This window comes from Canis lupus, chromosome 1 (assembly GCF_003254725.2).
Source record: "Canis lupus dingo isolate Sandy chromosome 1, ASM325472v2, whole genome shotgun sequence".
Lineage (NCBI taxonomy): Eukaryota > Metazoa > Chordata > Mammalia > Carnivora > Canidae > Canis > Canis lupus.
In genome coordinates this window covers 94,285,743-94,297,609 of record NC_064243.1, presented here as the reverse complement: position 1 = coordinate 94,297,609, position 11,867 = coordinate 94,285,743, and the positions used below count along the sequence as shown (strand labels likewise).

At 36.1% G+C, this 11,867-nt stretch overlaps 1 long non-coding RNA gene across 3 annotated transcripts in view; it reads right to left on the bottom strand.

The window, feature by feature from the left end:
* Positions 1 to 770: 770 nt before the first annotated feature.
* LOC112644831 (uncharacterized) overlaps positions 771 to 11,867 on the bottom strand; it is a 44,749-nt gene continuing 33,652 nt past the window's right edge. For 2 of the 3 annotated variants that reach the window (XR_007401718.1, XR_003126789.3), the window contains one exon: positions 771 to 963. This is a non-coding gene — a long non-coding RNA (uncharacterized LOC112644831). Of the gene's footprint in view, positions 964 to 11,577; positions 11,769 to 11,867 lie in introns of those variants that run through there. The other variant, XR_004811188.2, reaches the window with a different exon arrangement.

Here is an 11,867-nt window from a genome sequence, read left to right as displayed (position 1 = left end):
TCTCCATCATGCTATATCACTACACTCACTCTCATTGTGTATCCAACATGGGGGTTGGGCATCTTGTGTTTGTTATATTTACCATCTACATTCTCTTACTGATGTTACCTGGCTTCCTCTGGGAGTTATAGGAGTGTCTGATACAGAGGCTCTCTTAGGGAGTGCATGCCATGAAGAAGGGGCAATGGAATGATTAAGACAAGAGAATCAGGCTTGTGCACAAGGACCTCCAGTAATGAGCTCTGTGACCTCAGACAAGTTACTGTGCTTCTCCAGCCCTGATGACCCTTTGTAAAGTAAGGGATTGGATTATTCAGTATTTTTCAAATTAAACACTGCTCTTCACAAGAAACTAATAGGTACCCCATTAAAAAAAAACAAGAACCATGAGATTTTTCTTCTAAAATGCATTTTTAAATATATCAGCTTATAAAAACATAAAGTTTGCAAAATAAGCTTATTTTTCAGACTTTATCCTGCCAACTTTATGTTGCAACTTCCCAGTTTATATCTGTAGGTTGTAACTCTAAGAATTAACACATCTAAATCCACACCTTTGATCCCCCTAGTCCTGTTCCCACTCCCACTTCCAGATGTTAAACCATCAACCCAACCACTCAAGCAGAAACTTCTGTAACATATTTGGCTCATTATTTTCCCAGATGCATCCATCCCATCAGCTAATTCTGTCTCAGTATCAGTTACCTAGCTGTGTAAAAAATGACCCCAAAACTTAGTAGCTTAAAAAAATAAACACTTTATTAGCTCGTAGTTTTGCGGGTCAGCAATTTGGGCTAGATACAACTGTATGGCTTTTCTCTTGGTCTTAGGGAATGCATTCAAGTGGCAGCGTTAGCTGGTGGGTTGGCTGGTGCCTGGTAGTGCCTCAGCTGTAACAGCCCATATCTACCAGATATGGTCTAATCACCTGTGAAACTGGCTTTGGCTTCTTCGCATGGCAGTCTAAAGGCAACAAAAAAGGGCAAACACCATGATGAAGGCGCATTTTCAAGTCCTTGTTTGTAACACATTTGTTAATGTCTTGTGGGTCAAAACATGTCAGCTGGCTAAGTCCAGAGTCAGAGAGGAACCACATAAGAATGTGGATAGAGGTGAGGCATGGTCACTGGGGACCACTGCCGTTGATGCTCTTTCCCCAAATCCAAATCAAATCCCAAATCCTTCTGCACTTTCCATACCCACTGGTTCATCCAAGATCCAAGTCACTCTAGTCTCTCACTTGGAAATTGTCATAGACTCCTAACTTATCTGTCTACGTTTTCTTTCATATCCTCCTATTAGGTTTTCCAAGGACAACAGATTATTTAAAACGTAAATAAGGTAGTTTCTTTCCCTATCAAGAACCCTTCAATGATTTATCATTTAATTGAGAATGTAATGCAGATTCCTTCTTTGGGCTAAAACACCTATGCAGTTTTGTTTCCATTTACTGGTGCTATTCATCTCCTTTTACTCTACTGTCATCATGGATGCCATTTTTCAATTTCCCAGAGAAATCAGACTCCTCCCAACAATGCATCTTTCCATTACCATTCATGCATGCTACCCAGAATGTTCTTTCCTCAGCCTTTGCATGACTTGGCTCCCGCTCAGATCTCATTAAAGTGGGATCCTTCAATTATTCTCTTTCAAACCTGGTTTGTTTCTTTTGAAGTGCTCTATGAGTCGCAATTTTCTGTTTGTGTGTGTGTTTATTGTCCTTTTCCACTTTCTTGTTTGCTGTTAGACACTAGATTATAGACACATGAGGACAGGTTGCAACCTTTTTTTCTCACTGTTTTATCTGTCGTGCTTAATACATAGTAGAAATTCATGAAATGTTTGTACAACGATTTCTACAAACTCAAAGCAGAATTATCCACATGGCCAAGAAGTGGAAATGACCTAAATGCCCATAAATTGATCGATGAATGACTAAAATGTGGCATACCCACACAAAGGAGTATTATTCTATAATAAAAAGAAGTGAGGTAGTGACACATGCTACAACATAGATAAGCAGGGCAAACAATGAAAGACATCAGACCAAAACAAAAACAAAAACACTACGTATGTATGATTCCATTCTTGTGAACTTTCCAGAATAGGTAATTCTACAGAAACAGAAAGTGGATTAGTGTTTGCCAGAGACTGGGCAGTGATAGCGCTTGGAGATACGGAATGACTGCTCATTTTAGGGAGTTTCTTTTTGGTGTGATGAAAATATTCCAAAATTATATAATCATTAGGAATGCACAACTCTGTCACTACACTAAAAAAAATAAATGTGCACTTTATGTGGGAAAATTGTATGATACATACATTATATCCCAACAAGAATGATTAAAAGCAATTCTTAGAGAATGAAATAAAATCAAGGGCAGCAATAGTGTTTCAAAAATTCTCTAATTTCTGTTATCTTTTCCATTTTAGAGGTAAATTGTAAAAGAATAAGTGCTTTGAAACCAGAAACAGGAGGAGTCAGCCTAAAAGCTCCTCTGGCAAAGATGATTTAGTTAAAGAAAAGTTACAAAATCATGGAATTTTAAAACTTCAGTTCACACTAAAGAATATTCCATCATAAAATGCTGTGTCCTTGAAGATATTTTAATTAGCTAGACACACGCGTGCGTGCGTGCGTGCGCACACACACACATACACACACACTTCTGAATTCATTCTGGCTGTGCAAGCACCAGGCAAGACCCAAACAACTATTTCCAACTCCTGACATAGGTGTGGAAATAGGCTTTTTCTATCATTGTGAAAATGTTTCTTGGTTGTCAAAGAACTACTAATTATTTATTTTAATCTGCCTGAAATTTAAAATTATTTGAGCTTGCAAACTGAATCTGCTCTAGTTAGCTTCTTAGTCAAATGAGGAAAAGCAGCCAGTATGTTTAAGAGACTTACCTAAGATGATTCAACTAAAAACAAAACTCCAGTCTACAGATTTAATTTTCCTTGCTCTTTCCCCTAAATTTTATCACCATAATTTGTCATTTCAGATCTATAATTTGTCATTTCAGATCCATAATGTGTTGTAATAATACCCTCCTTTGGAGTGTGCTGCTACTGAAAACTTTTTGGAACCATGAAAAAGGAATTATTTATCATGGTGCTTCTCTCATTAATGTCACATTTTTGTTGATATCTGATATTGTTGAAGATACTCTTAGACAACATCCAGAGTCTTTCCACTCAAGAAAAACAGCCACCAATCCACACAATTAATCTTTCAAAAGACGTTTTCCCTACGAGAGGTGATTATTTTATTCCCTACCACCTATTTTCTTTCATGTATTCTATCCTCTGCTTAGAAATTAAAAAAAAATACATACAAACAACAACAAGAAGAAAACCACCACATGTACACACAATAAAACCCCTCTGAGATAAAAGTCTGCCTTAGCTTATCACATTGTCTAATGTATGTTGTGTACTAAGTAACTTTGGATTGAATAGTCATGCTAATAGGTTGTTATACGACTGTGTGGTAATGAAAGAAACAACGAGATACCCAAGCCCTTCCAAATTGTGTTGGAGCCTCAGTGTTCCCTAATTTAACAAAGATCCTCCCTGCCAACAAGACAACCTATCCTGCTGGCATGAGCCTTGCCTCCCTCCTAGACACAGGGGTCCTAACAAAAATTGCTCCCTGAACTAGCAAGATGGACTTGACCCCTTGCAGTTCAAACAGCCCACCTGAATCAGAGTTAGACATGTAAGATTACCATGAAACTTAACGATGAGAGCAAGGAGTTAAACATTGAATTTGGAATATAAATATAAAGATATTTGAATGCAAAATTGAATAGAGGTTTATCTAGATAAAGAATTAATGAACTGACTTTGGTTCACAATTCTTATTGGAAGGAAGACAAATGATAATTTGTCAAGTAACATTTGATATGCCAAGTGACTTACAAATAGTGTTCTATTTAATCTTCACATTAAATGTATGAAGTAAGGGTCACAGTCTGTAAAATAGATGAGGAAATAGAGGATGGAGATGTAACAATTTATTGAGATCATATAATTTGTGAGATATAGAACTACGTTTTAAAATATGGCTGATCTTGGGGCACCTGGGTGGCTTAGTGGTTGAGCATCTGCCTTTGGCTCAAGTCATGATCCTGGTTCCTGGGACTCTGCCCGTGTCTCTGCCTCTCTCTTTGTGTGTCTCTCATGAATAAATAAAGAAAATCTTTAAAATAAAATAAAATAAAATATGGTTGATCTTGTCATTTCTATAATACCAAATTATTCTCCTAGAGTTCCTCAAACTTCAAGAAATACACAGAAATTTATTTGGGATCATTCCACAGTAATTTATTGAGGACAGATGCTAATACAGATCTTTTGAGAATCAAAAAGATCATTAAGGGAAAGAAAATTGGTAAAGTGTATTTTTTTTTTCCTGAAACAAAATACATCTTTGGTCCTTAGTGCTAGGTATAGGGTTTAAAAGCAAGTGTACGGTCGTCTCTTTGCTTCTCAGAGAAGCCTTCCAAAATTTAAGGCAAAGGACCAGAAAACCTGATTTTACAAGATATCTTGATTCAATAGTTTTGTTACTGCCATTTTTTAAAAGATTTTATTTATTTATTTATTCATGAGAGACATACAGAGAGACGGGGAGACATAGACCGAGGGAGAGGCAGGCTCCTCACAGGGAGCCCAATTCAGCGACTCTATCCCTGGACCCGGGATCAAGCCCTGAGCTGAAGGCAGTTGCTCAACCGCTGAGCCACCCAGGCATCCCTGCTACTGCCATTTTGTTGCAGTTTTGTGTTGACCTTGCTGCTTCCACATTTATCACAAGAATACAGAACTTTAATCAAAATTGTCTCAAAACTGAGTCTCATTAAAATATTCACTTAATTAATACTGTCTTCCTAACACTATGGATAAAATATTTCTAATTTTTAGGGTTTTTTTCACTAAATGTATTTTTGTGGTTCTAATTCCTTACTTATTACTTAATATTTTAGAAAAAAAAACTTTACTTACTGATCAAGGTTTACTAAGTCTATTTCATGCCAATGTGTACTTTGTTTTGCACACAGTTGTTAACTAAATGCAACCTTTCAAGATCTTAAATATTTCAACTTTGTCAAAAATATTTTAATTATCTGTCCATTTTTACCAAACAAAACATCTTACCATGTAAAGTACTACCTGCTGTCAATATTTTTGTGCTGATTCTTTCTACCAACTGTATTTTTTGTATTTTATTATTGTTTTCAACATTTCCAAGCTATATGATTCTTCAAAAATATTTTTACTTATAACTATCAGTTTAGGATTTTGTTGATTACTTCAATCATAATATTTACTAAGAAATGGATAAAAGTTTTAGATGTAATTATCATCATGTTTTCATGATAGACATTTCAAACTTTCAAAAAATGATTATCATTTGGCTTAATAAAAGAAAAAATACTCCTGGATTCATATCAAGAAAAAAAAAATTCTTACAGCTTTAGTAATTACAAAATAAGAATGCTAATTTCAAGAAATATTACAAACACCAGCATTATTTGGTCTATTGTGCAAGACTAATCATTCAGTTAAATAAAATAATAGATTTTAATTTCACTTGATCTTAGTAGAAATATAAATCCTATTTTTTTCTGAATTATTTTTATCATAGTAAAATATGCATAAAATATACCATTTTATCATTTATCATAACTATTACCATTTTAAAACTTTTTTTTTAAGTAGGCTCCACACCCAGTATAGAGCCCAACACAGGTCTTGAACTCAGAACCCTGAGATCAAGACCTGAACTGAAATCAAGAGTCAGACACTTAGCTGATTGAGCCACCTAAGTGCGCCTTTATCCATTTTTAATTGTACAATGTAGAAGCACTAACATTTATGATATTAATCACCACTACCCATTTCTAGAACTTTCTCATCATTCAGGACACTCTATACCCATTAAGCAATAACTCATCATTTCTCCCTTTACTCTGCCCCAGGTAACCTTTATTCTATTCTCTGTCTTTATGCATTTAACTATTCTTAGTACATCACATGAGTGGATTCATATATTTTTCTATTGTGTTTGGCTCATTACACTTCGCATAATATTTTTGAGGTTCATATATGGAGCATGTGTCAAAATCTTTATTCTAAGGCTGACTAATATCCCATAGTATGTATATACCACATTTGTTCATCCATTCATCTGTTGATGGACATTCGTGTTGTTTTCACACTTTGACTACTGTGAATAGTGCTGCTGTGAATGTTGGCCTACAAGTATCTCCCTGAGTCATTGCTTTCAGTTTGTGGGGAGGGGATGGTAAATACCTAGAAGTGGAATTACTAGATTATATCATCCAGCTTTTTGAGGAACTGCCACACTGTTTTCCACAGCAGCTGCACCATTAAAAAATGCGCATGCATTTCAGTTCTTAAATATCCTTACCAACACTTGTTGTTCTAGCTTTTTTTGATAATAGCCATCCTACTGGGTGTGAAGTGCTATCTCATTGGGGTTTGTCTTGCATTTCCTCAATGGTGAGTAAAACTGAGACTTTTTCATGTGCTTTTTGGCCATTTGTGTATCTTCATCAGTGAAGTGTCTGTTCAAGTCCTTAGTCTATTTTTTATTTTGGGTCTTTGTCTTTTTTATTCTTGAGTTGTAGTATTTGTATATTCTGGATATTAATCCCTTAACAAGTATGTAATTTGCAAATATTTGCTCCCATTCTGTGAGTTACTTTTTCCCTCACTTGCTAATATTTTTTGATGCACAAAGTTTTTAATTTTGATGAAGTCCAATTAATTTTTCTCTCATTGCTTATGCTTTTGGTGTCATTATCCATAAAATACCAAATCCAATGTCATGAAGATTTTCCTCAAAGTTTCTTTTGTGTGTTCTACAGCTTTAGCCTTTACATTTAGATCTCTGATACATTTTAACTTATTTCCATATATGGTATAAGGTAAGAACTCAAACTATTATTTAACTTCTAGATATTCAGTTTTCCCAGGACCATTTGCTTAAATGACTGTTTTTCCCCCCTATTAAATGGTTTTGGCACCTTGTTGAAAATATTTGCCTGTACATGTAAGAATTTATTTCTGGGCTCTCTATTCTATTCCATCCATTTATATTTCCATCTTTATTCCAATACCATATTGTTTTGATTACTGTGGATGTATGATAAGTTTCAAAATCAGGAAATGTGAGTCCTCCAGTTCTGTTCTATTTTTTCAGGATGTTTTGGCTTTCTGGGTGTCTTTGATATTCAACATACTAACTTTTGTATTTACTCACGTATGTCTCTTTACCAAAGATCTTTATATCTTCCTAGGGGTTCTACTTACTGTCTCAAGTTGTTTCGTTTCAATTTTAAGGATTTATTTTTATTGTTTTTTTGTGAGAGAGGCTTATGGTTAGGAACTCTATCAGATTTTGTTTATCTGGAAATGTCTAGTTTCTTTAATTTTACCCTCAAAAATGAAGCACAGTTTTGCTTATTATAAAACTCTCAGACAGCATTTTTCTTTCAGCTACCTGAACATATCCCACAGTCTTCAAACTTCCAAGGTTTCTGATATGAAATTGACTGACAATCTTACTGAGAATCCCTTGTATGTGATAACTCATTTCTCTGTTGCTTTCAAGATCCTCTGTCTTTGTTTTTCAATAACTTCATTAATGTGTCTCAGTGTGAGTATCTTACAGTTTACTCTACTTGGAGCTTGTTGAACTTGTTAGGTTTACATTATTTTTGTCTTTAATCCAATTTGGAAATTTTTTTTACATCATTTCTTCAAATACACTGTCTATCTCTTTCTCTCTCTTGTCTTTTTCTGGGACTCCCATAATTCTTATGCTGGCCTGGTTGGGATTGTCCCACACATCACTGATTCTCTGTTTATTTTTCTCATTATTTTCTCTTTCTCTTCTCAGACTCCATGATTTCAGTTGTCTTATCTTCAAATTCACAAATTCTTCTGCATGGGGTCATACCTAATGTTGAGTCTCTCTGAATTTGTCATTTTAATCACTGCACTATTTTAGCTTTAGAATTTTTGTTGGGTTTCTTTCTGTGTTTCTCTCTCTTTACCAAAATTCTCATTTTACCCTAATATTCATTTTCTTGACTTCCTTTAGTTACTTGTCCATGTTATATCTTAATTTGAGTATATTTAGAACAGTTTTAAAAAAAGTCTGTCTAGGGGCACCTGGGTGGCTCTATCAGTTAAGCGCTCAACTCTTAGTTTCAGCTCAGGTCATGATCTCATGGGTCATGAGATCAAGCCCCACAGTGGGCTCCATGTCCAGTGCGGAGTCTGCTTGAACTCTCCCCCTGCCCCTATCCCCCCTATGCATGCTCAAGTACTCCCTTTCGCTCACTCTCACTCTCTCTCTCTCTCTCTTTCTCATTCTCTCTCTGGAATAAACCAATCTAAAAAGTCTTTCATAAGTATGCTCTCTGGACTCGGGGATGACTTGGATGGTTGGGTTTTTTTTTTTTTTTTTAAGATTTTATTTATTCATGACAGACACAGAGAGAGAGAGAGAGAGGCAGAGACACGGGCAGAGGGAGAAGCAGGCTCCATGCAGGGAGCCTGACGTGGGACTCTATCCTGGGTCTCCAGGATCACACCCCGGGCTGAAGGCAGCACTAAACCACTGGGCCACCAGGACTGCCCGCTTGGTTTTTTTAATTACTAAAGATTATAGTAGCCCATTTGTTTCAGATTTGTCTCAACTAATTTTCTTTTTTTTTTCAACTAATTTTCAAAAACTTCTTCTTGCCATTATGATTACTGAAGCCTGTTCCCTCAGCTAGTGTTTAGTCATACAGACACAGATTTTCCTGAATGCCTTAGGCTGAAACAAAGAAAAAAAACACACACAAAAATAAACTCTCAAAAGTAAACAACCTTCTTTCCCTACCATTTCAGATTGGCTCTGTGCATTCCTTCACCACTTACCTAGGCTTATTCTGAACCTTCTTGGTTCAATAATCCCCCAGGTGAAAGCTTAAGGTACTTTTAGATCTTTTCTGAGCATTCATCTTTTCTGACCATGCACATGGTTTTCTAAATTCACCCCTTAGATATGGCTGCTTTGAAATACCCTAATTTCCAAAGAGTCTCACCCCAGCACTTCTGGGCCATGGATAGTCTATTCTATATCTCTACCAGTAACCTCTTGCTCTAAGTATCTCTCCTAGTTTTTACAAACTATTCCCACTACTTTTCCTGCTTGTGTTCCAAGTTATACAAGACAGAAATGAATGTCTTACATCAATCTTTCAGAAATTTTCAGATTACAGCAGATGTACATAGTAACTTGAAAAAAAAAGTCTGTTCCTCTAATTTGAGGAGAGAACTAGGAACCAGGTTACTCCCTGCAAAGACCAGGTCAGGCAGGAGATGGAGTTAGGATGAGTACCATTTGGTTTCTACAAACATTTTACTATTTTCAGAGCTCTTACAAATTTATTCAGACAGCTTCTGGTGGGTGCATGTGAGTGTATGTGTGTGTGTGTGTGTGTGTGTGTGTGTGTTATGTGTAGAAATCAGTCCTTGGGATTTTCTACTTTGCCATTTTGCTGGTATCATTGCTATATATTTTTTTAAAGATTTTATTTACTTATTCATGAGAGACACAGAGAGAGAGAGAAAGAGGCAGAGACACAGGCAGAGGGAGAGAGAGAAGCAGGCTCCATGCAGGGAGCCCAACGTGGGACTCAATCCTGGGTCTCCAGGATCATGCCCTGGGCCGAAGGCAGCGCTAAACCACTGAGCCACCAGGGCTGCCCTCATTACTATATTTCTTAAAACCTATGAAATGTTTACAGATAAAATATCCCTTCGAATTTTTTTCTGCTCCATTTTAGTTCTCTTCTTTTGGACTCCAATTGCATGCAGGAACTTGGGATAAGTCCCCCATGTCTCTTCTGTTCTTTTTCTATTCTTTATTTTCTCTATATTATACTTTGGACATTTCTATTGACCACTTCAGTAATATTATTCTATCCAATCTGTTCTTGAATCTATTCATTATGTTCTTAATTTCGCATACATATTTTTCAACTATAAGCTATGGGTTTTACTTTTATATGATGTCTAGTTCTTTGGTAAAGATTCTCTATGTGTTCATTTTTATGTCTATATTTCTCTATTTTATTCAGCATATTAATCATAATTATTATAATATCTTGTTTGCTAAGGTCATTTTCTGGATCACCTGGCAGACATTTTTTTTCAGACTTTTGTTATCTTGTTTGTTTGTTGTTGGTTTTAGCCATACTGTATTATCTCCTTGCATGTCTTGTAATTTTTAACTGCATGCCATACAGTTTGGACAAAAGAACCTTTGAGGGTCCAGATGGTATCTTCCATCACTTGTCCATCTCTTCTGGTAGGCAAAAACGGTAAGTGATTGGTAACTTCCATCTAATTACTAAATTTTGGTTTGGGTAAGATTTAGTTTACTTCTCCCTCATCCCTCCTTATCAGGTGGGGCCCTCAATAGCTTTTAACTGAAAGATTAGTAAGCCTTTTAACAACATAGCCCTAAAGTGGATATTCTAGAATTTAAAGTACAATATCTAAAATTAAAACACAGAAGGTGGGTTTAAAAAGCCCACTTTTGTCCTTTAAAGACTTTCAGCTGAATTATTTAGTCTATCAGCCAATAGCTTCAAAATTTGACAACTGGAATTCTGATTTTAGATTAGTTATATAGAGAGCTAGAAAGAGTATCACCCCTATTCTTAAAATAAGGGAAGGAGCTATAAAGCTGGAAGTTGACTAATTTCTATGAGAACATGAAAGAACTGAAGTAACAGCTACAGAGACAGGTGCCTTCAAGAACAGCAGCAGAACATTTACTTGCCTGAGACAGAAGTGTCCCAATGTCATATACACAGGTAGAAGTATCAAAAAAGAAAATTTTAACAAGTGGTTGAAGCATGAACTCTATAGAGAGTGTGAAGCCCCTGGGGACCACTGATATAAAGGAGGGATTTCGCCCTCTTGCAAGTTTTCTCCTCTAGGAACCCCACCAGACAACCACTGGGAAGATGAGAATACCAAGAAAGCTAGGGGCTGAAGGAAGAGCAGCCACTGCCAAAACTCCACCCAAACCCATCCCCCTTTATTTTCCCTAAAAAACAACAGTCATAATCTACAGAAGGAACATCAATTAAACCATAGTTTGGGTCCTAGGGAAAGGGAATGGAGACCCCCACTGAAAATCTATCATCTCCCCTACCTTTACAAGTGAATAAAAGTCTCAATCTGCAGAGAGTACTGTGACCAAACCACAGGCTGGGAGCATAATGGAAACCCACTAAACATGAAGGGGGGAAAATGAAGCTTTTTCTGGAGAAGGGGTAGGAATACTTAGTGACATTCATATTCTTAAGACCAAGGTTCAACCTTAAAAAAAAAATCCTTAAAAAAAAAAGACCAAGGTTCAGAGTGATTGCCTAAAACTGAGGTTTAATTTAAAAATCAGAGAATTCCATCACCCAAATTTTATTCCCAGCATCATGCTAACTAGCCTGAAATAAAAATATCAATGGAGTACAGCAGAAAGCACCATATTATTGGTCTTCAGGGAAATTCAAATTAACAATACAATGAGATACCACAATTAGAATTGCTAAAATGAAAACAGTAAGTGTTTTACATGAACATTTATAATTACCATTCACAGCTGACAAAGAATATAAACAGCCAAGATGTCCTTGAACAGATGAAAGGATAAACACGTTGTACACCTGTACAATGGAATACTACTCAGAAATGAGAAACAGTGAGCTGTTGATTCACAAAATTGCATGCTTGAATCTTAAATGTATTTTGCTAACCATTAAAAT